This window comes from Myotis davidii, unplaced genomic scaffold, assembly GCF_000327345.1.
Source record: "Myotis davidii unplaced genomic scaffold, ASM32734v1 scaffold960, whole genome shotgun sequence".
NCBI lineage: Eukaryota > Metazoa > Chordata > Mammalia > Chiroptera > Vespertilionidae > Myotis > Myotis davidii.
This window is the reverse complement of record NW_006293003.1, coordinates 3,081,901-3,087,027: the sequence shown is the minus strand read 5'-3', so window position 1 is coordinate 3,087,027 and position 5,127 is coordinate 3,081,901. Positions and strand designations below refer to the sequence as shown.

The 5,127-nt window shown below is 49.0% G+C and overlaps 1 protein-coding gene across 1 annotated transcript in view; it reads left to right on the top strand.

Moving 5' to 3' along the window:
* Nucleotides 1–5,127, top strand: part of MRFAP1 (Morf4 family associated protein 1) — a 25,034-nt gene that overhangs the window by 699 nt on the left and 19,208 nt on the right. The gene's annotated exons all lie outside the window — the stretch shown is intronic.

Genomic DNA, 5,127 nt, shown 5'->3' with positions numbered 1-5,127 from the left:
CCGAGGCAGGTGGCTTCCGGGGAGGGGCGCCCCGCGGGGCTGTCCATCTGCGCGGGGGAGGGGTTGGGGCCGTTTTTCCCGTAGATTTCACCTGCTAACGGTGGGCTTCTCGCCTTTGCACTTCAGGTCTCCAGCCAGTGGATTCCGGTCGACTGGCGGAGATTGGCCGACGCCCTGGAGAAGCTGAAACCAGAGAGCCTTTTGTCCCCCCCCTTTCCTCCGTCTGCACTCTGTCCTCACTTACACTACGTTTCTGCTGTGGTCTGCGGTGGATGACCTCAATATGAGTTTTGCCTGTGCGGTGTCTTTGTTTGGGGAGGTAACTTTGCGCTGGGAAATGCTCCGACACGACACGGAAGTGGGCCTAGATTGTGAGCTCCTGCAGCAGTCGCGTTGGTCCTGGGCTTTGGTTATTTCTGAGTTTGGAGGTGCTTTGTTTGCTCTTTCCTTGTGCGACCCGATAGCTCCCTGGGACTTGGGGTCTGTGTGGGACGCCAGACCCGGAGTTGGCGGTCTCCAGCTCTGCAGGACCGAGGGCTGCTGGCTGCGGGGAGAGGACTCCATGCAGCAGCAGCTGAAGACGCTGAGGAAGGGACCGGACTTCCACCGGCCCCGACGGGGCTGATCTGGCTGGGACTGGTGAATCCGAAGGTGGAAGATGGCATTGCCTGTATTTTGGGACTTGAATTTCTTTCTGTGTGAGACCAAAGGAGGAGAGATGTATTTTGTTCAAAATTTAAATTTTATGTGGCACACTATCCGATGTAACCTGTCTGGTCAGTTTGTGTGGACAACCTAACTCAGCTTTATGGGACGTGGAACCTAGGTGGGGACGAGATCCCGGCATTCTGTACAAGCTGACGTAAGGCCCTGATGCGTTTCAGGGGATACAATGAAAGAGAGCTTTGCCTTCGAGGGGCTGGGGAAGGAAAGCAAGGACTGTCTGCATCGGACCCTCAACCCGACAGGGACTGGGTGTCTGAGGTTCATAGTTGTCCAGCTAGGTCATTGGAGTAGCAGACCTGACAAGTATTTGAGGTCACAGCCCTACCACGTGTTTAAAAAAGTTACCATGTTAATAAAAGTATCATTTGCTTGAAAAGACAAAAGACCTTCTTTTAGAGTGAAATCTTCCTCGTCCTCGTTGCCAACTGGAAAAGTGGTTTTTGATGCTCGCAGTAACCTCTAACCAGGGAAGCTTTATCTGCATGCTGCGCTGGGAGTGAGGGGAAGGGCATCTCATGCTGTGTGTGGTCCAGGCTCCTGCCTTCAGATGCCAGAGGACGTTCACTAGTCCTTGCAATGGGGGAATAAGTGGTGAGATGGGGGCCCACCCCCTTCAGAAGGGAAGGGCATGCTGGAAGTACTGCTGCCCATGTCCCCCAGCTGGTCCTCTCTGAAAACATGTCTCAGCTTAAGAGCTGCCTTAGCCCAGGTCGCGCCCCCTTTCACAGGTGCCCATCTCCAGGGCTAAGTGGGCTGGGGTTCAAGGCCATTCCCCTCACTGCTACTTGGGGCAACTTTGAAGGGCATCTCGGCTTCAGAGCTCCCTGTGGGTCCGCTGAGGCATTTGTTAGGCCCTCATCACAGTCCTGCTTCTCCCTTCCCCAGGGGTTAATCCCTACAAGCTTTCCTGCTCTCTGACCTTCATCAGAGTGCCTCCTCGGGGCCGGGGATGAACGTGAGATGATAGAAACTCACCATCTAGATGCCGTGTTTTTAGGGGACTGGGGGAGAGCCAGGGAGCATTTAGAGCAAGTGAAGGGTGACCCTGGCCTTAAAGAATGAGTACACGAGAGAGAGGCACATCCAGGCCCGGGGAACAGGAAGAAAACACCAGAGTTTGGGAATTTTCTGAGCACGTTCTAAGGGTGAGAGACGTGGGGAGGACGGAATTATGAACCAGGAAACCACCACCACCCAAGCTGCATTTGGTACGTTTGCTAACACAAGGATTCATCTTGGTACATCAACTACAGGCTATTCTGATTCACCAGTTTCCCACCAAAGCCCTGTTTCCGTTTTAGGGCACCACATTGCATTTGGTAATTGATTTTTAAAATAGGTACTACAACCCTGGCTGGTTTGGCTCAGTGGACAGAATGTCAGCCTGTGGACTGAAGGGTCCCGGGTTCGATTTTGGTCAAGGGCACTTGCCTGGGTTGCAGGCTCGATCCCCGGTAGGGGCATGCAGGAGGCAGCCGATCCATGATTCACTGATGTTCCTCTCCCTCTCTGAAATCAATAAAAATATATTTATAAAATAAAATAGGTACGTACTACAAATGGCACACAGTTCAAAAGATGCAAAAGTGGCTTTCACTCCCCAGTTTCCCAGTTTCTCTCAGAAGACAACCATTTTCCAGTGTCTTGTATATCCTTCCAAATATGGGTGAGCACAAAACTCACCCAAACTTTTTTTTTTACCTACATGGTAACACATATAACCTGTGAATGTCCTTAGAGTGTTGCTTTTGTCCACCTAAACCATAGGTCAGCGATTCTCAACCTGTGGGTCACGACCCCTTTGGGGGTCGAACGACCCTTTCACAGGGGTCGCCTAAGACCTTCGGAAAACACATATATAATTACATGTTGTTTTTGTGATTAATCACTATGCTTTAATTATGTTCAATGTGTAACAATGAAATTGGGGGTCACCACAACATGAGGAGCTGTATTAAAGGGTCAGGCATTAGGAAGGTTGAGAACCGCTGCTCTAGGTCTACCTTTTTAAAATGGCTGCACGTGTTCTTTGTACCATAAGGTTAAGAACCAGAGGTGATTCTTGCACCAGTTTGAGAACCATTGTTCTACATCCTTTTCAGTAACTCCTTAGTTCCTCTTCCTTGTGAGTTTAGTCACAATTGAAATGCAGCTGCCATTCAGGTTTCCCCGGCTCGGCTCCTAAGTCCGTCCTGGCTTGCCAGTAATTGGAGGATTGATTGATTCTTGCATTTTCTAAGCAAAAAACCTGACGAACCCTTCTGAGAGGCTAGATTGAGACTAGGGTTGCCGGAAGCTTTTCATGGCAGATCCATATGTCCCCCGTGAGCTCCAAGTCCTCTGGCCCTTTCCTGGGAGCCCTGCGGAGTTCAGACCACGGATGGCTGTGCAGACGGGCTGTTGGGGATTCTGGGACAGGTCCCTGAGGCGAGGACCTAACTGCTCGGGTAGCTCGGGTGTCACAAGTGTCCTTTTATATCAGAGTGCTATTACAGAAAGAACCCCAGAGCCATGGGAGCATGGAGGACTAGGTAATGAGCTCTGATGAGAAGGAGGCAGAGTATGCAGGATGTTTATGCTCCCCTAGTTCCCCACGTGGCCAGGATGGGGCTGGGAGACGGTCCCCAAAGTGGTACCACAGAGGCGTCTGCATCCGGATGTTTCAGCAGAGGTGACCCCTGGGAAGAAAAATTTGAATCTCGTGGACATTATGGGAGGACTGGCGACAGCCAAGGACACAGTTAAGACTTGGTGGAGGAGGGGGAGTTAACAAAGGCCTGACTCCAGGACAGCCTGCAGAGTTCCTCACCTTCCCAAGGAGAAACCTCAGGATCCAGGCTGCTGGGACACGGGAGGCCTGGCTCCGGCACCTGCTCCCTGTTCCCTGTGGCCTTGAGCAGGCGCTGGCTTGTGTCAGGTTCTTTCCAGCATGACATGTTTATGATTTCTCCAACTAAAGCTCACCTGGAGTAAACTGTTCTGGGGCAATTAGCGCTGTTCCAATTCTCCACCTCCCAGGCACCGGGGCGGGGTGCACTCGCTAGCCCCCAGGTGGTGGTGTGTGACTGATTCTGGTCAATGAATTATAAAAGAAAGTCACACCCAAGCCAGAACCTCCTGTGAGAGACCCTCCAGAGCTCTCTTCCCTCTGGCACAGGGACCAGCAACGTGCAAGATGGGTGGTTGATCGTCAGCTCCCGTTCCTTTGATGACAGTAGCTCCCTGCCCACCTATGATGAACACACAGCACAAAGGAGGAACAACCTTCGCGGTTTTCCCCAGGCAGTGGATCAGCAGGCGTGGATTCCCATCCTCTTCCTGAGATGAACGGAAATCTGGCGAGGGCTTGCGTCATGCAGTTGCTGCCCAAAGTAAGACCCTCTCCCTGGCCAATTCTATTTCCCCCTCTTCTGATCCCCATGATGTTCTTTTTCTTTCTTTTTTTTTTTCTTCCCCAGTGTGGGGTGTGCTGGAGGCAGCCAATCAATGATTCTCATCATTGATGTTTCTTCCTCTCCCTCTCCCTTCCTCTCTGAAATCAATAAAAATATATTGTAAAATAAATAAAATTACAAAGGAGAAAGGCATACCAGAAATGGAGAACTTTGGGTTTTTATTTTTTATATGAAAATACTATGTGTAGTTAACAATATGCTAAAACATTTTTTTAATATATATTTTATTGGTTTTTTACAGAAAGGAAGGGAGAGAGATAGAGAGTTAGAAACATGATGAGAGAGAAGCATCAACCAGCTGCCTCCTGCACACCCCCTACTGGGGATGTGACTGCAACCAAGGTACATGCCCTTGACCGGAATCGAACCTGGGACCCCTCAGTCCCCAGGCTGACACTCTCTCCAGTGAGTCAAACCAGCCAGGGCCATTTTTTTTTCTGGAAAAATATATATCACCCAAATTGAATAAGGCAGAAGTAAAAAATAAACAAACAACTAAGTGGATCTAATCCAGAGAAGAAATAAAGAAAGGCTCAGCCCTAGAGATTATATGGGCAAACTCTTGAAAAAGTTGAAGGACATATAATTCCCTTTCTGAATGCATAAAGATATTAAAATTTATTTCATTTTATAAAGCAAATATTTATTATAAAATCTATCAAAATGGTACCAAAATAACACTCAAAAAACATCAACTCACATAAGGAAATCAATGCCAGAATTCCCCATAAAATTATCAGTAAGTTAAATTCAATTAACATGATTAGGTAGATTTTATCCTAGAAATGCCAGAATATTTTTAATACTAAAATAATTGAAATAATTTTGGTCATATAAGAAAAAAGTGGCCGAAACCGGTTTGGCTCAGTGGATAGAGCGTCGGCCTGTGGACTGAAAGGTCCCAGGTTCGATTCCGGTCAAGGGCATGTACCTTGGTTGCGGGCAC